Source organism: Schistocerca gregaria, chromosome 1, assembly GCF_023897955.1.
Source record: "Schistocerca gregaria isolate iqSchGreg1 chromosome 1, iqSchGreg1.2, whole genome shotgun sequence".
Lineage (NCBI taxonomy): Eukaryota > Metazoa > Arthropoda > Insecta > Orthoptera > Acrididae > Schistocerca > Schistocerca gregaria.
Window position 1 is genome coordinate 287,410,345 of NC_064920.1, and position 22,667 is coordinate 287,433,011.

The following is a 22,667-nucleotide window of genomic DNA, read 5'->3' on the forward strand; positions in this document are numbered from 1 at the left end:
GATGAATTACAGGCTCATATTAGTAACGTCGACATGCAATAGGCTTTTTGAACATATATTGTATTCGAATAATATGAAGTACCTCGAAGAAAACGATTTGTTGACACATAGTCAGCATGGATTTAGAAAATATCTTTATTGCGAAACACACTTAGCTCATGAAGTAATGAGTGCTATTGACAGATGATGTCAAATTGATCTCATATTTTTGGATTTCCAGAAGGCTTTCGACACCGTTCCTATCAAGCGTCTTCTAACCAAAGTGCGTGCCTATGGAGTATCGTCTCAGTTGTGCGACTGTATTCGTGATTTACTATCAGAAAGATCACAGTTCGTAGTAATAGACGGATAGTCACCGAATGCAACAGAATTAATATCATCCGTTCCCCAAGGAAGTGTTACAGGCCCTCTCATATTCCTGATCTGTATTAACGACATAGGAGACAATCTCCGTAGCCATCTTAGATTGTTTGCAGAAGATGCTGCCATTTACCGTCTTATAAAGTCATCAGATGACCAAAACAAATTGCAAAATGATTTAGATAAGATACCTGTTTGGTGCTTAAACTGGCAAATTACCCAGAATATAGAGAAGTGTGAAGTTATTCACATGAGTACTAAAAGATATCCAAGTTACATAAATCTGAGAGCTGTAAATGCTACTAAATATTTAGGGGTTACAGTTACAAGTAACCTAAATTGGAACGATCACATAGATAACGTTGTGGGTAGAGAAAACAAAAGACTGTGACTATTGGCAGAGCATTTAGAAGGTGCAACAGGTATACTAAAGAGACTGCTTACACCACCCTTGTCGTCCCTATTCTGGAGTATTTCTTTGCGGTGCGGGATCCGCATCAGTTGGAACTGACGAATGACATCGAAAAAGTACAAAAGCTAGCAGCTCTTTTTGTATTACCGCGAAATAGGACAGATAGTGCCACAGGCATGATACGTTAATTGGAGTGGCAATCATTAAAAAAAGGTCTGTTTTGTTGCGGCGGGATCTTCTCATGAATTTCCAATCACCAGCTTTCTCCTTTGATTGCGAAAACATTCTGTTGGCACCCACCTACGTTGGGAGAAATAATCATCACGATAAAATAAATCAGGGCTCGCACAGAAAAATTTAAGTGCTCGTTTTTCCCGCACGCCTTTCGAGAGTGTAACGGTAGAGAGACAGCTCGAACGTGGTTCATTGAACCCTCTGCCAGGCTATTTATTGTGAATGTCATAGTAATCACGTAGATGTAGATGTATATGGACGCTAGATATTTTACGGCAGACGCTGTTTGCAGCTGTTTGTCATCTATATATAGTAGCCATTCCGTAGTGGAGTTCTTTTGCTATATATGTACAATATATTACATTAATTTACGTTCAGGGTCAGGGGCCAGAGCCTTCACCATTCATCAGTTCTCTGCATGTCGTTCTGCAAGTCCTGCCTATCTTCTAGCGTTGCTACTTTGGTACATACTCCTGCATCGTCTGCCAATAGCCTTAAAGAGTATCCGACGCTTTCTACTACATCGTTTGAATATATTGTGAACAGCAACGGCCCTATCACACTTCCCTGTGGTACTTCGGATATTATCTTTACATCTGTCGACTTACTTCCGTTAAGTGTGACGTGATGAGTTCTATCTGCAAGGAAGTCTTGAATTCAGTCGTGGGTCTGCTCCGATATACCGTAAGCTCGCATTTTTTTTCATTAAACGGCAACGCGGGACGGTGTCAAATGCCTTACTGAAATCAAGAAACACGGCATCAACCTGTGAGCCGTTTTCCACTGCGCAGTGGATCTCATGGAGGAACAAAGCGAGCTGAGTTTCGCAGGATCTCTGCGGAATCTTTTATAGAGGAGATGTTCATTTTCCAAAATAATTCCTGAGCATAAAACATGTTCCATACTTCTACAACAGTTGGACGTCAACGATATAGGTCAAGCGATCTACGATAAATTACTGCTAGAAGGGGAGCAAGTTCTCGCGTATAATCTTTATGGAATCTTATAGGTATCTCATCTGGTTCTGATGCCTTTCCAATACTAAGGGATTGTAGCCGCTTTTCAATTCCGCGATCGGTTATCTCAATATCTGAAATTTCTATGTTCGTACGACGATTGAAAGTAGGACAGTGTTACAACTTTCTGCGGTGAAACAGCTTCAGAAGACCGAATTCAGTATTTCAACTTTCCCTCTGTCAACTTCCGTTCCGGTGCCGGTGTGGTCATTGAGGGAAGAAGAAGATGATTTTGACCCACTTACTGATTTTACATATGAACAAAATCTCAGGGTTTTTACTCAGGTCGGTTGACAACGTCTCTCTTTCAAAATCACTGAACAATTCTCTCATTGCTTTTCTTACGCTCATTTTCACTTCGTTCAGCTTTAGTCTGTCAGCTAGGATTTTACTTGTCTTGAATCTCAGATAAAGTGCTCTTCGTTTACGTAGCGCTTTTCTAACACGGCTATTAAACCAAGATGGACCTTTCCCATCCCTTAAAATCTTACTCGGTACATACTTTTCTAGGGTATATTGAACGACGCCTTTTAATTTTTTCCATTTGTTCTCCACATCTTCGTCCTCATCACCGAATATTTGATGCTGATTGCTGAAATATTCTGAAGTTTGTATCCTGTCACACTTGCGTAGCAAATATATCTTCCTGCCTTTGTAAACACTCCTTGTAGGACCCGTCGTCATAGATGCTGTCACACTCTTCTGATCACTGGTACCTTCCTCTACGTTTACTGGTTCGATAAGTTCAGGTCTGTTCGTTGCCAAGAGGTCTCAGACGTTATCCTCACAAGTTCGTTCTCTAACTATCTACTCAAGGTAATTTTCGGACAAGACATACAGAACAATGCTGGCATCAGTTTTGATGTTATAACGCGCTCAATCTATACCTGGCAAGCTGAAGTCACCCCCTACTACAAAGGCATAATCAGGAAAATTAATAATGGTATTATGCAAGTTGTGTCTGAAGCGCTCTACAACTACAGATCCTGACCCAGGTGGTCTATAAAAGCATCCGATTACCATTCTTGACCGTTCTTTGATACTCAGTTTCAACCAGATTAATTCACATTCGGAATCCATGATAACCTTGCTAGATTTCATCGAATTTTTTGCTACTATAAACACGCCGCCACCGGTGGTGACTAACCTCTCCTTACGCTAAAAATTCCAATCTCAACTTAGGATTTCGTTGTCATTGACGTCTGGTTTCAACCAGCTTTCTGTTCCCAATACTATCTGTGCATCATAACATCCAGTAAGCGATATTAATTCTTGGACCTTTCCTTGGATATTCTTGCAGTTTAATAAAATCATATTAATCTTTTCTGTCTGTGATCTGCGAGGACCAAGATTCTATGTGGCTAATTTAATAGGCAAATCATCTTTCATTCCTTTCTAGGGGTTCCCTAACCTAAAAACTCCCATGTGCCCGCCACATGTACTCCGCTATCCTAGTAGCCGCTTCCTACGAGTAGTGTACAATTCTGTACCCGATAGCGGAGGTCGAGAAATTCGCATACGATACCAACACAGTCTGAGACTCTGGATTAGACCTTCCACTCTCTTCCAAACCAGAAGACTACGATCAACCAAGGGTACTATGCTACAAACAGACAACTTAGCCTGCATCATGCGTCTGTTGCTATTTACATTCACCAAATCAATCAGCCACCGAAAAGAGCTGAGGATGGCCTCGTAACCCAAGCTGTAGGCGTCATTAGTGCCGACATGTGCTATTAAATGCAGCCGGTGCGCTCGATAGCCGCTGGTAGGGCCACCTACACGTCACGGCAAACAATCCAAATGCCCATTGGAATTATTTTCCACCTTTCCTGCTGTCTGCCTGAGAGGCTCCATCACCAGCCTAACATTGGAGCTACCAATGACAAGCATACCAACCCTCCGTACTTGTCCGGACTGGGCAGGAAAATCGACCCCTGGCCGAACAGGAGAGGCATTTCGTGCCGGCCCAGAGCTATCATCAACACTGGGTAGCACCTCGTACCCATCGCTAAGACGTAGGGAACCAGCCGCATGGCCTACTCCCTCTTCCGCTTTCCGCCCAGTGACACGCGAACCCACCACCATTGTCTGCCCTCCACTCAGGAGTGAGGATGGACCGGTCAGATGTTCCGTATCAGAAGCCGTGGCCAAGTCGCGGTCGTCAGGGGATTCCAGTGACAACAAAGGAGTCCCAGGTGTCGTCACTGGCGCCCCGACTTTGAGCTTTAGCTAGAAGCTTGTGGGTGGTAGCCAACGCGCGTCCAGTTGTTTGCGGACAGCAGCCAACTCTAATTGTGTCCGCTCACAACAAGCAGAGTCCCAAGCCATATCCTACTGTGTATAAAACAGATATAAGGTCTCAAATGGTGCTACTGAGTATGTAATGTATACAAAATATACCCAAGGAGAATAAAGTAACATTAAAAGTTGCTGTGCAGATTTCTTATTGTACTCCGAGACCGTATGCTATTAAACAGAAATAAATTTCTCTACTGACGTTGATGTATTTGTAGATATCTGTTATCAGAAATCCGAGGAATTACTGCACGAGATAAATATACAAATTAGAACCCACTGATCTCAAATGTACGCTGTCCACTAACACAAAATTAAAACTTTTTGGTATGACGGTGTTTCTGGAGACGGGAAAATTTACTCTAGGAAGCAACCCTACACAAGAATATTCACAAGACTTACACAAAAACAAAAACTACGATTAATTTCCTAACCACTAGTCTACACTGTAAAATACACACGTATAGTTCACTTCTTTGCAGAAGGAAGTGAAAAAAAAGAGACTAAATTCATTTACTGCTTATCAGACAAGTGCTGTTGTTGTTGCGCGTCCTATCGGCTCGGCGGCTGTCGCTGTACTGACAAGGGAAAGGCTTCATACACGGCCAACCGATTTGGTTCAAATTTGACAGGTCGCTTGTTTACAACCTAAAACGAAGGTCTCTAAGATATTTTGGGTCAACACCCTCGAAATTTTGAGGAAATCACTCCTAAGAGTTAAGACGAGCAATCGACTCAAAATTGGCGGGATCGATAGATAATTGTAAATACAGTATTTTTCATCATCAATATGGGGTCCGCAAACGCAACCTTTTCCAGATATCGAGGTAAGAAACTTTTATAATTGCCCCTTCTGTACGCACATGGTAAACACTTTTCGCTGACGTCACCGATTGCGCAACTTCCAAGGTAACTGGCTGGGAATCAGAGAACCCGAGTTCGAAACTGGAAGAAATCTAGCGGATGATATTCTTTTCCATATCTCAATTGATAGAAATAGGAGGGTTAATAAGGTAAGTAAATCAATAAGGAATGATAAAAAGGTAGGCAAATAAATTTCTCAAACCTCCTGGGATTGTAAACAACTAAAATGTTACTCCAGATCACTTTACAATGGCTCTTCTAGTCACTGTTACGTGTCCTCACTTTTCTTCGAACAACTACATGGATGGTATTTGTCATATAAAAATTCGAAACAAATATAGTCACGGCACCAACCCACCCAACAACATCTAATGAATGCAATCTTTCGACATCTACACTATTCACACATGGCTCGCAGATGGCTCTGAGCACTACGGGACTTAACATCTATGGTCATCAGTCCCCTAGAACTTAGAACTACTTAAACCTAACTAACCTAAGGACATCACACAACACCCAGCCATCACGAGGCAGAGAAAACCCCGCCGGGAATCGAACCCGTAACCCGGGCGTGGGAAGCGAGAACGCTACCGCACGACCACGAGATGCGGGCAGCTACACTCTTCCTTCAGAATAGTCGGCGGAAAACAAACTTGGTTTACATTTAAAAATATGTATTTTTAGGGAATTAATTTTGATGCGTACCACACATACTATATCATTGCCTGAAAAATTGGTGCTGCAAGTTGGTTATGAACTATGCCGTGAATACTTACTGCTTCCGTGCGCTTGTGCAATTCCCGCTGGATTTCCAGAAGCACACTGCAATTCTGAAGCCTGGAAATAAAGTTTTTAACCTGGCGGTAGAAATAAACATCACACGGCTGGCACACAGGAGTGCAGTTTGGCGGTATTACTTTTACTCTACTCGTCGGCTGACCCTCGCCATCTATAAACTTCGTCTCTTATATTGCAGTATTAATTTGCCAACTCCAGTAGTCCAATATTAGACCAAACTTGTTATCAGAAACGTATATTTTAAAACATTCTCAAGAAATGTTCTGTAAATCGCATTCGTCAGTTTCTCGGATTTGGAGCAGGTAATGTGAACTTTTTTTCAACGAGTCGGTTAAACAGTCGACCTCTTCTATAATCTGAGGACCAAATGTACCATTCATTTCTTGTAAACACATGAAAACCTTAGGTAAAACATTTCCAGAGACTGTGATGGCATATTATGCCATGTACGAATGTGTTGGTTTGTTTTTACTACCAACTGCGACAAGGGTTCGTTTTTCTCCCTTGTGCGATGACGTAATTGGAAAGTTCACCCGATACTCGCATCCTATTTGATGGGTGTTGATCACGTAATCACTATTAAAACCGGTCATAAGTGACGCCGTTTGCGTGCTGAAAAGAGCCGCCACTTTCTGTATATCTTCTATATTTTGTACCTCCTTATGAAGGACGTATTTAGTAGCGTGCCGCTGACGAATTTTATATTCCGATTTGAAATTTCTTGCCCAAAATAATGATGCAGCAATTGTAAAATCCTTGTTGGACGTATATTGAAGAGCTGCAGCTGCAGCCCACTCCTGATGCATTCTCGTTGTCACATTCTCTTTAAGACAAAGAGATTCGACAAATCTGTCGTATGTCCCCTTCTTTATCGCCTGGTATTTGTCGTATCTGGTCCCTCCTTTAACGATATTACTTTCCCACAATTTTAAGTCCTTCTGCCTTTTCAGGGCTGTATTGCTTCATTCCACTGCAGTGTTTGTACGTTCCAATTAGGATGATTCCTTGCTAGCGTTACCGCCTTTACTTTTACTTCAAGGGGTATACCGCCTTTTGAACGAAGAACGATTATGGGAGGTGTCCGGTCGAGCACTTGTTCCTGGGCCACGGCACTCGACAGACATGCAGACGCATCTCTCGTCTTGGTAATGTTAACAAAGGATTACATTGTTTGATATCTGCTCGGTAATGAGGTCCCGATGATGAGATCAGGTGCAAGATTACGACTAATCCATATAAAGGAATTTATTATCATAATTTATTCGAATTTCAATAGAACTTTGCGTTTGGGCCTTGATCAGGCCACGTACCATGGGCCTTAAGGTCACGGTCATATTACTGCTCTTTGCTTAACACAAATGCACTCATTCAATGTATTTTAATCTGCTCTTTCATTTACAGTAATATTTTTGGTGATTTTTATGTTCCATTTGTTTTCGTTGTGAACTTGCTTTCGCGGCACGTGGTCGGTTGGATCAACCGCTAGATTGATAAATTGGAGTTTCGATCTGAAGATGTATTGTTCATAATTAATAATCATGGGCGAGTGGCGAAATTGAACCATTTCAGAGACGAGTTGTGATGTTGTATATTACAACACGACTAGTTGTTGAAATACCATCGGTATTTAATAAATATCAATTAATCTCTAACCTCGACTGATTAGTTTCTCCCTCCATCATAAACAATAGGCGAAATTCAGGACCACAGTCGAATTATGGGTCATGAAAGCAAATAAAAGCTTATGCTGCCTATTAAGCCTGCATAGGTGCCTTCTGTAGTGGTTCAAAAAAAATTTCGGTATCCGTTCAAATTTTTACCGGTTGGTTAAAACCTTCCGCTAGAAATCATTACTACTCGACTATAACTCGCTGTTGTCAGTAATTCCGTGGACCACACGCATTTACGACAGACGGCAGCTTGCAGCATGGCAAAGCGACGGTCATCTTCCTACTTAGGTGAAGTTTTACCACCATCAGTACTGCAATGTTACGTTGCAAGAGACGTCACTAAACCAGCCCAAAGATGTAAACAACCATGCATGACCAGCGCCAATTAAACGGAGGGGGTCCGACAGCCAGTCATTGGTTCGTGTTGTCTGTAGTTCAACCATGCCTAGACGGTCAATACACTGGTTCCATCGCTTCCGCATTGTTACTTTGTGCCAGGTAGGTCTCTCAACAAGGGAAGTGTCCAGGCTTCTCGGAGTGAACCAAAGCGATGTTTTGTTCAGACATGAAGAAGTTACCGAGAGACACGAACTGTCGATGACAGGCCTCGCTCAGGCCGCCCAGGAGCTTCTATTGCAGTGGATGACCGCTACCTACGGATTATGTCTCGGAGGAACCCTGGCAGCAACTCCACCAAGTTAAATAATGCTTTTGGTGCAGCCACAGGACGTCGTATTACGACTCAAACTGTGGGAAGTAGGCTGCATGATGCACAACTTTACTCCCCACGTCCATGGCGATATCCATCTTTACAACCACGACACCATGCAGCGCGGTACAGATGGGCCCAACAACATGCCGCATGGACCGCTCACGATTGGCATCACGTTCTCTTCACCGATGAGTGTCGCATATGCCTTCAACCAGACAATCGTCACAGACTTGTTTGGAGGCAATCCGGTCAGGCTGAACGCCTTAGACACACTGCCCAGCCAGTGCAGTAAGGTGGAGTTTCCCTGCTGTTTTGTGGTGGCATTGTATTGGCCCGACGTAAGCCGCTGGTGGTCATAGAAGACGCCGTAACGGCTGTACGATCCTTGAATGCCATCCTCTGACCTATTGTGCAACCATATCGGCAGAATATTGGCTAGGCATTCGACTTCATGGACAACAATTGGCGCCCCATCGTGCACATGTTGTGAATGACTTCCTTCTGGATAATGACACCGCTCCACTAGAGTGGCCAGCATGTTCTCCTGACATGAATCCCATCGAACATAGCTGGGATGGACTGAAAAGGGCTGTTTATGGACGACATGGCCCACCAACCACTCTACGCCGAATCACAGTTCAGGAGTGGGACAGTCGGGACCAACAGTGCGTTGACGAACTTGTGGATAGTATACCAAGACGAATACAGGTATGCATCAATTCAAGAGGACGCCCTTCTGGGTATTAGAGGTACCGGTGTATACGACAATCTTGACCACCACCTCTTAAGGTCTCACTGTATGGTGGTACAACAATCAATGTGCGGATTTCATGAGCAATAAATAGGGCGGAAGTGATGTTTATGTTGATCTCCATTCCAAATTTCTGTACAGGACCCGGAACTCTCGGAACCGAGGTGATGCAGATTTGTGAATTTCTGGAGGTATGTTGTTAAGAGGAACGCTGGACTCATCCACAATACAAATATACTCTAGTTCACTAAAAAAATAATATTCCCTTAAGATTTCTTCCTAATTAAGGAAAAATTTACTTATTTCCACTTTATTTACACCTTCACCTCTAACTCGTGAAAGACCCAAGCGTATTCGAATGTTAATGATAGCGTGTCTGTTAATAAATACTCTAAGCCAATAGATTCCAGCAACCTTGATTCCTAAGTTCCAAGGATGTTTCAGCTTATTTGTCTCAGATAACTGAAATGCAGCTCTTATTAATTAAAATGGCGTCAGACCCTCTTCTCCTTGTTCCAGGTAAAGCTCTCCGGAGCGAATTACCTTCCATCTAAGAATTGAGTACCATTGGATAATCAGTTCTGTTTTCTATAGTTGGAGGTAATCTGCTTGCATTTTCTTTTTGATTTACCATGCAGAGTGCTGAAAGGAATGCTGTACAATTTTGATGAAGCTCGAAGGCTCAAATAGCCATCCATTACACTCTTTACTGCCTTATGTAACGCTCTTGGACTCCATTTGTTGTAGATTTTCTTTCCAGGGCGTTTTCGGGGCATCTTAGAGAAAAAAATAAGGGTTTTCTTTAAAAATTCGCGACACAAAATATGTTTAAATACACGGAGCTTATTTGTAGTAATTTAGTATATGTCTGCAGTGAGCAATCTTGTTGGACTAAACCAAAGACTTGCATTCATCGAAATTATACCTTTTTCTCATAGAAAATGTACTATTGGCGAGAATGAAATCACGAATAAACAGTACTGAACTGTGCTAAGAGATGGCAGCATAGGCCAGACAGTCTTTCTTTACAGATGCCTCGGAACACGCAGAAACGGAAAACAAGTCTCTGACCTCACTAATATAGAATCTACATGGACATGAAATCTAGTCAGTTTATAAGAGGGCATAAAACTAAGTAAGTTCACTTACCTCTCAACAAGTAAAACTTATATATCTGGTGTGTTCATGAGAAACACAGGAGGAGCTGCAGAAACCTTCCGCACTGCAATGCCACACAAAGGGAAGTGCTACCAATATTACAAAACTGAAAAATGGCATGAAAGCTAGTGTTGATCGGAACTGTACTTATAGCGAAATTGTACAACCTTACCAGTAAAATAATGTTGCACACGTGGATTCTCATTCTGACATCGTATGATTTCCCGGCGTAATAAGTCTTGAAAGTCTCTTCGGGTCTGCTAGCGGATTCTAAAATCAACTGGATTCGATACTTCGGCCATCCAACTGGTTGCCAACTTCAGGTTCAAATGGTTCTAATGGCTCTGAGCACAATGGGACTCAACATCTGAGGTCATCAGTTCCCTATAACTTAGAACAACTTAAACCTAACTAACCTAAGGACGTCACTCACATCCATGCCCGAGGCAGAATGTATTCATTGTCGGCAAAGCTGGTTGTAGACAGTCGTTAACTATTTTGTTACTTCATTTTAGTCTACTTATGGTTTCTTAAGTCAGTTTCCTCAGGGCGGTGCTATTTTATTTTCACTGCCCTCTTGCCAGCAGGTCACTTCCTACAATACCCAGTAGTGCTACAACATGTAGTACTGCTGACAGTACCCACCCGCAGTGGCCGAGCGGTTCTAGGCGCTTCAGTCTGGTACGGCGCGATCGCTACGATCGCAGGTTCGAACCTGCCTCAAGCATGGATGTGTGTGATGTCTTTAGGTTAGATAAGTAGTTCTAAGTTCTAGGGGACTGTTGACCTCAGATGTTAAGTCACATAGTGCTCAGAGCCATTTGACACGGTCAGGGAGGCTTTACCTAAGTCTGAAACCATATACCATTTACTCAGGCATTGTGGTGAACAGTCAGTCAGGCATAGGGTGCATAGGAGAAGAGATATGTTCTTTTTTATGCATTATGGAGTCCAAGAAGTAACGAGTGTAACGATGCTGTATTTAATTTGGATTGGAAGTTGCCATTACTGATGCAGATTAATATATTACGGTGTACCATTACATGAAATGCAGCACGTTTAAGGGCCATTGGATGTAGAAAATCGGCACTGATGCGCCAAAACGTTATGTTTACTGCCCATTACGAAATTGGAGGCAGCGCGGTAACACTGCCGGCAAGCAAAGCTAAAAGGAATCCATACAAACGCAGCAGGTATTAACGTGACGCTATGGGACGGGAAAAAAAAATTCACTGACTAAGGCGACTTTTACAAAATGCATCTTATGGCTTGAAACCTGGGACTGAATATCTCGGTAACAGTGAAACTGGTTATCTGATCGTTTACTCTTCAGAGGCTGAAAGGCGGTGAATTTTCGACTTGGTGAAAAGATTTTGCACACCCACGCTTCACCGAAGAACATGGAGCTTGGAGGCTTACCTGCTGTGTAAAACATGATAGGCAGCGATCTGCAGCAGGTTTGGAAACAGAGTACAATGGCATTGCATGCACAAGTGTTTCGGAGAACACCGCTAGGCGCACAATGCTGAACATGGCGCTCCATAGTAGGCGAAACCTGCCTGTTCACATATCGAGCCAACAACAAACGCACACCTGCTGATCGAGCTCAAAGGAAACGTGTCGCTTGTCGGATGCATCATGTTTCTTGTTACACCAGGTCCATCGACGTGTAGGGATTAGCTGTTATACAGGGGAACAGTTGCTCGAAACATGCATCGTGCCACGGTCACCAGCCGATGGGAACAGTAAGAAATTCACCTGCGCTTCAAAGGCACCTGTTGTAGTAGAGCAGTGCTCCTCGCACTACATGACAGAAAACTTGAGGGCGCTTAATTCTCTCGTATGAGGACCATGGGCACAAATATAAAGAGAAACTCACAAATTATATATATTTATGCAAGAATAAATTACTAAAAAGTAACAGTCCTAATAATTTAGAAAAATTTTCAAACGACATTGACGAAGGAGCGCAACGGACGGCTAAGATCCAAACAGACAGCACTTACGGCCTTGCTGACCATTGCTTTCAAAGTATACATTAATATAACATCGGTTACGGAGAAAATCTAATCCACTCATATATTGAACAATTACGAAACATACACTAGCAAATAATCGTTCAATGTAATTAAAGGAAACCTTCTTCACAAGTCAGTAAACAGTCATGGGGTAAAAATCAAATTAAATTACATGCGTTTAATAGAACTGAATATTCAACAAAAGGGCTACAGCCAGGGCTACCAAACAAAATTCTTGCCAGGAAATACGCTGTCTTTTGAGGTCGGATTTTAACGCTAGAATCTTGTGTAAACTCAATTTCGGCTCAGGATATTAACAATAATTTTATCTTGGAGCTCTTCCATTTGGTCCGTGTTTTGCATAGAAAAACAATAACATGGGAATTTTGAGTCCGCCTTGATGGAAAAACTTTGTTACTTGTTTATTCCCCATACTAGTTTCGACGATAAATATAGCTAGTTTCTTTAAATCGAGAATACGCAGACAATAGCACAGTTTTACAAGCCAGCTGTAATCTTCCGTAATTTTCTTCAAGCAACGTAACCATTTAAATTCAAAACGAACTAAACAAAATCTAATGGCGCAAAAATAAGTAGGCCAATACAACAAAGACATTTAAAATGCATTGTGTCAACAAACAGATAACTGTCTTCTTTATCTTGGTAGAACAGTTCCATATTTAAGGTGGAATAGGTATACCGTTTCAGTTCCATTGACATCCGTTTTTTTCGAACTAGTTTTCGGCTTATTTCTCGATCTTCGGGAAAGATTGCCTAATAAGCCGAAACTAGTTCGAAATAAACAAGAATCAGTAGAACAAAAACAGTGTACTTCTTATTCAACCTTAAAATTTAAACGATTTAAGCTCCTTCTTTAAAGCAGCAAAGCCGTAGGCCCACTTAAATTCAGGAACTTCAAACTCCAGACTCACCCCAAACGTTCAGAGCACAAATGATGCTTTTGTACTAATGCCAGAGAAAAACTGTTTGCATAGAAACCTGATCTCACGATGCACTGAAGTGCTCCTTCGTTCACCATCAGTAAACTTATCTCGGGGAGAATCCACAGTAGCTGATAAATCCGTCTGGTGGTTTCTGATATCCGACGTGCAGCACCTGCATTAATGGATCTTATCTGTAAATGATCCACTACGGCTATCACGGTATCCCCACGGCAAGTTGCACTACGTCAGACGAGGAACGACACCACACATCCAACTGCAGGAGCAGCATCTCTCAAATACCGCAGGATCTACCCTCAAGTCACAACAGACTTGGCGGTGCACACACACAACTCGTCTAGTGTCATACAGAGCACTGTTCGCCGGGGATACCCAGAGGGGGGGGGGGGGGGGGGGGGGCGGCCTCGAGTGTGGCTCGAGATCTTTGTTAATCGATCACGGAGGGTCTCAGTAGTAATCGAAAGCACGCCGATAGCTACGGAGTACTTGAACATTGTTGCAGGGTACCGGCTTCCCCTCATGCCTGATGTCTTCCCCGTCGGCGGTGCCATCTTTCAGCAGTACATCTGGCCATGTTATAAGGCCACAATAGTCCTGCCACCAGTTGAGTACGGGTGCTGTTAACCTCATTGTTGGACACACTGTAGGCCTACTTACCACCGCCACCACCAGAAACGTGCTAATGTGGTTTGAGGAGAACGACAGGGAACTCGTCCACCAATTTCGCCTGATCTGAAGTTGATGCAATACTCTCGCATGTTCCATGTACATGCACGGGAATCTATGTCGCCAATACGTTTACGAAAGAAAACTCTCTGCTTTCTAGACGGACGATAATGTTAAAGGTATTAAAATAGCGTGACGTTTTGAAGAATTAACCACTCTTCATCTTCGCCAGAAGAAGATGATTGTGACACTCTTCTAAACATGACAGTATTTTAAAATGGCAGCCAGCTGGAAATTCAAGGGCCTTTCATTAATAGAATCTGCTGGGAAAGTAAAAATTCACAAAATTTGCACGATATTTGTTTTCGAGCGACTGTAATATTATGGAACGTTGTCTACCCGTGAAAAATCACCGTCATCAGCATTTGATAAATTACAAATGAAGGTCAACAACCTTATCAGTGCAAGAATATACCATAGAACAGTGCACAGGATTCTTTATGCGTGACGACAGAAAAGAAAGAACATGTAAGTAAAGATGTTGAATTATACCAACATGAAAGGATCCAATAACCCAGTTAAATGGTTGTTTTTATCTAATAAAAGTAGATTTATCGAGGTGATGTCGGAATTTTACATTTGCCGCCTTGTATGACGAGCCGTCGAACGAAAACCGAACAAACGTCATAACGGGACCATGGAATGATTCCATTCAAAGTAATCACTATAAGCGTTATGACATTGGTCCACTGGGAGAGACGAGACCATGAGTTCCTCTTTCGAAGAAGGCGATCAGGCGCTAAAGGATCCACAACCGCAGTCGCTGTTGTACATGCTTGTCCGACTGAAACCGACGTCCACCCGTTCAGCCATGACGTTCTTCAGGTCGCCAAAGAAGTGATAATAACGCGATGAAAGATCTAGCTGTACTGAGAATGTTACAATATTTCCCAACTAATCCCTACAGTGCATACTTTGCGCGACAGGCCGTTTGGGTTCGGCTGTTATTGTGCAACGGGACGATCCCCTTCCCCCCATGAACCATGGACCTTGCCGTTGGTGGGGAGGCTTGCGTGCCTCAGCGATACAGATAGCCGTACCGTAGGTGCAACCACAACGGAGGGGTATCTGTTGAGAAGCAAGACAACAAAATTTGTTAACATAGAGTATAGATTTAAGTGTCAGGAAGTCATTTCTGAAAGTATTTGTATGGAGTGTAGCCATGTATGGCAGTGAAACATGGACGACAAATAGTTTGGACAAGAAGAGAATAGAAGCTTTCGAAATGTGGTGCTACAGAAGAATGCTGAAGATTAAATGGGTAGATCACATAACTAATGAGGAAGTATTGAATAGGATTGGGGAGAAGAGAAGTTTGTGGCACAACGTGACCAGAAGAAGGGATCGGTTGGTAGGACATGTTTTGAGGCATCAAGGGATCACCAATTTAGTATTGGAGGGCATTGTGGAGGGTAAAAATCGTAGAGGGAGACCAAGAGATGAATACAGTAAGCAGATTCAGAAAGACGTAGGTTGCAGTAGGTACTGGGAGATGAAGAAGCTTGCACAGGATATAGTAGCATGGAGAGCTGCATCAAACCAGTCTCAGGACTGAAAACCACAACAACAGGACGATCCCGTCTGACAGCAGTTCTGAGCGTTTTGGTCTTATGGCGCGTTGCAGTTTCTGGAAAATGCCGTCAAAGGGCTGCGCACCGACTGTAGTTCCACGCACGAGGAACTCGACGAGTATCTTCTTGCACGATAACGTCCGCCCCCACACTGCCACAAGGACGAAGGCAACGCTTTTGCCCTTTGATTGGGGAACACTGTAGCATTCCGGTGCAGCATGGATCATTCAACGTGTGAATTTCACATCTTTGGCGACCTCAGGAAAGACATACGTGGACGTCGGTATGAGCCGGACGACTGGCTGAGCCTGTGTAGCCGTCAGCGTCCGACCTGGTTCTACGGAACAGGAACTGAACGTCTCGATTTGCTGTGCGATGATTGTGTCAACATGGGTGGTGATTACTTTTGGATGGAACCAGTCAACTCTTCCGTTGTTGCGGGTGTTCGACTCTCATTTGACTGGCCGTTATAGAAGGTCGGCTTCGCAACGAAAGATGCAAAAAAAAGTCTCAAAATGTTGCACTTTTTTCTGGTTTTTGCTTATATTTCTAAAAAAATTGAGTTTTGAAAATGATCAGCGAAGGCTAAATTAAACAAGACAAAATTCCGTTGATTTTCTGGCAATCATTATCGGCGGTAGACCGTAACAAAAAGCGGCGATTGTTTCGCCCTTGTGTGAAAATATAAACGCCAAAACCCATCCCATACAACTGGAAAAACATAAATCACCGAAAACCCCTAAGTCAAGGGGAAGCACATTAAATTTCCTACGACTGACGTCTGTAACATTCAGTTTTCTCAGAAGGACGAGGGAGCAAATGGTAATTTACGAAAAAGGCCTTACGTGCCCTGCCGTCAAATGACCTTCCCCCCCCCCCCCCCCCTCTATCTCTCTCTCTCTCTCTCTCTCTCTCTCTCTCTCTCTCTCTCCTTCTAGCTCTTATCGAAGCTTGAAGGAGGTAGTTTTGAATGAATTGAATTCTTGTTTGATGGAAACATTAACGATTTATATTTACATCATATTAGGTACATGGAACTCAATCGAAAGATGAACATGATATCTTTATGTGGTAATGCCCCTGTGCAATGAAATGAATGAATTTCGTGCCCAGGTTTACTTCATCACTTGGTTCTCCATCCGAATACTGAAGAATGTATTTAGTGATGGAATGTAGGTACAAAAAACAGCTAAGCTGTATAGTGAATTTCCGATGTATAACGGAATACCTATGTCGATGTCATGTGTGTCCGTTTTGTACTCCTATCCGTTTGGCTGTTGGTTGCCCAGGCAATGGTTCTTCGGTACTATATAGTCCAGGTGAAGGGTTTTGGGCACTGAAAGGTCCAGCAAAATGACTGGGGCTGTGGAAGGTGTAAGCTGAACAGTGAGTTGTTACTACTCTTCAGGCCACAAAAATTTTAATTGAATGATTAAAGTTGTGACAGGAAAAATTGATTAGAAAAGACGCATAACTGTGCAAAATATCACATAACCTAAAACCTTATACAGACTCAGCTGCTTCAGTGGTACTGGAAGGCGACCGTTCTCGTCGCCTTTACTTTCTGTACCAAAATTGTCATCGCTTTTGGAGCATGTCCCTTCACATTGCTGGCACAGTTTCGTGCAGAACAGTCCAGCGCTCTAAAAAGCATGTATAGTATAACCGTTATAAAAAGTACTTTCAATTTCGTTACAACAGTATTTTTCCAGACCGACTGACTGGACCGCAATAAAAATGAAAACCCCGATCGTATTACGGTTAGTATGAAGCAGCAAGATAACTATGAAATGTGTGCTGAGAACTATGGTGACTAGTAACTATTCCTGACTTCAGTGCGGTTTTGTGTATACTACAGACGGATCTGTGAGCCTCAGCGCCAGCTACGTCACGTCAGCGCCGGTGATGGATTGTACAGAATTTAAATACACCATGCTCTGGGGACAAATGAGCGGGAAAAAATAATGTGTAAGGACTTACGCGCCGGAAAATTTCACATTAAATGGAAATTGCCGTCCACTCTCCGAACATAACAGCCATCAAATAGGATTTTAATCGAATCCTCATTTTTAGGCAAAGTAAAACGGATTAAATTTATATTCCGCAACACGCTAGCCATTTACAAATTCAAAACAATAAAAGAAAGCACAACTGTTTAAAACATTTAAGCCGACATAAAAAGAATTTATAATGAAATCAAATTTGCGCTCACAGGAAAAATGTAAGCACTTGTAACTTCCACAACAGGAGACAAATCAAATGGTATAGGAATATGGAGTAATATCTAGCAGAATATACTGTTACCTCCAAAAAAATGTTTGAAAAAAAGTGATACTCCTATTTAATGCGATACAAAATTAGAGGGAAAATGTATGTGATTTTATGGATAAGCATTAATTCTGCATATCAGGTTTCTGTGTCGGTTCAAGCCAAGTGAGACATTGCATTTATCTCATTGTAATTCGTAATGTAATGAAGCAACTTCGTATAAAGTCGGTTACCAGCCATCACTCTTCATTCAAGAAAAATGATGATCTTGTCTAATATGTCTGCTGCCCCTGAAAAACCGTCATTTGTGAAATGATTTCTCATGCGCGTTCAGGTACCGTAATGGGTAGGTGTTTTGGCTGTTAGTGGAAGCTGATGATCACAATCTGATAAAGTCATGTTATTTCTTCTATTCTCTAGATTCGACACTTTTCTTTACAAGGTGGTCCATCTGAAGTTTCGGATGAGATTATCTCGAAAAGCTCAGAGGGAGACATCAAATGATACTACATGTGACCCCCAGCCCCGAACCCCCTTGGGTGGGGAGGGAGGCAACTTTTAAATCTTAAATGGAAACACCCAGTTTTTATTGCACATTCGGATTCTACATAATGAAAGTAGTCAAATTTTTTCTGAAAAATACTTTAAATCACTGACAGACGGCGCTAAAATCGAGAAAAATTTAAATTGTGGCTTAACTCCGATTTATTTAGAATGATCCGAGAAAGATGCATCAAATCGTTACAAAATGTGCACTGCAAAATGTATCCTACCCGCCACAGTTTTTGATGCAGGGAGGCGGAATGGTATTAAAATGTCGTTAGGAATCTATTCACAGTTGCATTACTCACCCGACGGTGGTGCTACCGTGACCAAACTGCGGATTATGGTTCTGTATAAAGGTCGGTCCAATGCGATCAGGGCCGGTCGCTGTGGTCTAGCGGTTCTAGGCCCTCAGTCTGGAACCGCGCGACTACTACGGTCGCAGGTTCGAATCCTGCCTGGGACATGGATGTGTGTGATGTCCTTAGGTTGGTTAGGTTTAAGTAGTTCTAAGTTCTAGGGGACTGATAACCACAGATGTTAAGTCCCATAGTGGTCAGAGCCATTTGAACCATTTGAATGCGATCAGGCGTCACTTCACTTTCAGATTGCGAACCGTAAACATCAACTGACGAAAGTAAATTATTCCTTACCGATACATGGCTCACTATCATCCTACAGAGATTGTTGGTATGTTGTGAACTTTAGGTGAATGCCATAACAATTACGCTGCAGCTGAGCAATTGTATGCGGATTGTTTCCCAAACAGACGACATCCAAGCGAAAACATTATTCGTAATTGCACTCAACGAGCTCGAAATGGATACATGCACCGTCCACCTCGCCATCGCGAATACAATGAAAATGTCTCTCGTACCCTTACCGTTCTTCCCTGTGTTAAACTGGATCCCGAAATGAGTAGTCGTGTGATTCAGAGACAAACTGGAACACCGAAATCAATTGTTTTGAGGATTTTGAAGGCACTTAAATGTCATGCGTATCACATCACACTGACACAGGAATTAACGCTGAAATATATGCAAATACACGTGCATTTATGCCAATGGGCCTTGGAAATGACAAGGGATGACAATGATTGTTTTTTAGATACGTTATGTTCACCGATGAAGCCTCATACAAAAGCAATGGCGAATTAAATCGACATGAATGTCATTATTGGACCCCTGTCAATCCACACTGGCACAGATCCGTTGACAATCAAATACAAATGGTGGTTAGTGGTCTGGTGTGGAATTTTAAATTGTTACTTGGTAGGACAGTATTTTTTTTTATCGAAATGTTACTGGAGAATCATATTAACAACTTCTCTGTGATGATTAGATTAAATTAATACTAGTTCCATGGATCATGAATGCGATATTTCGTAATGATGTGAAACGAGTCAATACATGACATAATTAAGGTAATTTAACAACATAATTAAATTAATAGAACACCTTTTTTATTTTCCGTTTTTTTTATTTTTTTATTTTTTATTTTTTCTTAATTTATATCTAAAAATTCCTCTATGGAGTAGGAGTTGTCATTCAGTAATTCTTTTAATTTCTTTTTAACACTTGCTGGTTATCCGTAAGACTTTTGATACTATTTTGTAAGTGACCAAAGATTTTAGTGGCAGTATAATTCACCCCTTACTGTGCCAAAGTTAGATTTAATCTTGAATAGTGAAGATCATCCTTTCTCCTATTATTGTAGTTATGCACTGTGCTATTACTTTTGAATTGGGTTTGGTTGTTGATAACAAATTTCATAACTGAGAAGCTAATGGAAGATGTTGATTTAGAAACTAGGCAACGAATGTGGTTCCAACAGGGCGGATCAGCTCCTCATTTTGCTAAACATATGAGTAGGGTTTTTAATTTACGGTACCCTAGTCGGTGGACAGGACGCGGAGGAACAATTCAGTGGCCTCCACGTTCACCAGACCTAACGTCTCCTGATTCTTTCTTGTGGGGTTATTTTAGAAATATTGTTTATGAAAGACAGTCCACAACCCGAAACGATATGGAGCAACGCACTTCGAAGAGCGTGTGCAGCCATACCACGGCATATGCTGCTCAAAACTATGGACAACTTTCGCAGACGATTGACTTTATGCATTGAAGCAAATGGGGATAATTTTGAACAATTTCTTCAGTGCTAATTTCATTAATTGAGCACCCAAAATTGTGAGAGGCAACGGGACTCGCACAAAGAAGCACCCCACGGGAACGTCATTCTACTACGTCCATGGCGTTGTTCCTGGGTAACGCTAAAAGAAGGATACAGTACATTTTGTACAAAAATAGCTTCATTTGGTGTAACGAAAGAAATGGTGCCGATTTTTTATCGATTTGATGCGTTTTTCTCTGATAATTCTAAATAAATCAGAGTTCTTCCTCTATTTTACTTTTTCTTACTGGTTTCAGCGCCTTCTGTCAATGGTTTAAAAATGTTTCAGACAAAACTTGATTACTTTTTTTTATGGAGAATTCGAATCTGCAATAAAAAATGGGTAGGGGCTGGAGGTCACATGTAGTATCATTTGATGTCCCCCTTTGAGCTTACGAAATTGTCTTACCCAATTTTCTTAACGGATGTATAGTTTTCGAGATAATCTCACCCGAAACTTCGTATGGACCACCCTGTATATGTGTGTGTGAGTTTGTGTGAATCACACAATACTTAGTGCGTCTTTTACTTTCCTGTCGAATGCAAGGTTTATTACTGGAACAGTTTTACAGATTACGTTAACAGGAAGCGGAGCGCACTGGTGGCTTTGCCCATGGGAAAATAAAATATCTTTCAAAGTATCTTATTTCTAAGCAGTTCTATTTCCTTGTTCACAAGTTCCCACATGTAACCCCCAATGAAGCTTTAAACATTAAAACATAAAGATAATAGACAAATTTTCCCAATAAGGTCGAATTTAAATTAAGAATATTAAGGGAATTAAAACTATAAAGACGTTTAACGCTCGGTACTCAATAGATTAGGAATCAAGGATATAACGGACTATTTGCTCTAGAAAATAACTGTACTAAATGCCGTCAGTTAACAGAAACTCCATAAATTCTTACCGCAATAAATCTGTTTTAGGACAAGGCGAGACACTAAGTCCCAAAAGGAGGCAATACTAAACAACATTATAAAGGAAATGCAGTATGGGGACTGATGACCTCAGAAGTTAAGTCCCATAGTGCTCAGAGCCATTTCAAATGAGGTGTGGCTAGATCCACCCGTTGGGTAGACCGGTTGCCTGGTGCAAGTCTTTTCTAGTTGACGCTACTTCGGAGTTTTGCATTTCGATGAGGATGATCTGAAGATGAAGAGAGGAGAACACACAGTCACCGGGCGAAGATAATCTCTGAACTAGCCTGGAATCGAACCCAGACCCCGCATGGCATTTTGGTGAGCTAACTACTCAGCTATACCAGCTGACCATAGTAAAATCAACATGCAATATAAGCCGCAAATGTGACAAAAAATTGATTATTATAACAGAATAATAAATAAAACTCTAAAAGAAGAAATAACGAGAATATACCCGAAAAACCACTACCCTTTTCTCATTCTGCGTATAAACAATTTTTTATTTAGCTTTTTATTACATTATTAATATTTTTAAAATATATATTTGTAATGTATTTTTAAATTTAAGTTTTTACTTTTTTATACTGAATCCAACAGCAGAAAGACAACGAAATCAGACGATATTCTAAATCGCAGAATAAGGCTTCCGTCTAGAGAAAAATTCCAATTTTATTGCAAGGAGTATATACGCTCATGTGTATATCTACTTCATCTATGCACATTATACAGTAGAACTGGAGCGATTATGAGGCGAAACACAAAGCAAACCGAGCAGGAAACTAGGAGAGAACAAGCCGGAGCGAAACAGACAGGGACATATGTAACAAGCCGAACACCTGTCATCAGGCAAATGAAACTAACCCACACTTTACCGACGGAAACCAAAATTCAACAATCTGCCGAAGAGGTCTGAATATCGAGTCAGTTGCAAACATGTCCAATAAGCCGTCATCGTGTACTGCCTGCCATGTAATTTTCCCCCTCGACTTCTGCGACGTAGTGAATGACGTTTCCCAGCAACCACATTACGGTACGGTCGTTCGACCGTGGAAAGAAGGAATAATCTGGGTTCAGTATGCTGTCCGTGGGTTACACAGTCTCAGAAGATCGAACAAGGAAAGCCAATTGTGTCCTAATCCAAGATAAGTTTGCCATATGACCTCCACAAATAATACGGCGTCGTAACGTATCTGTAAACTAGGTAAATACGTGT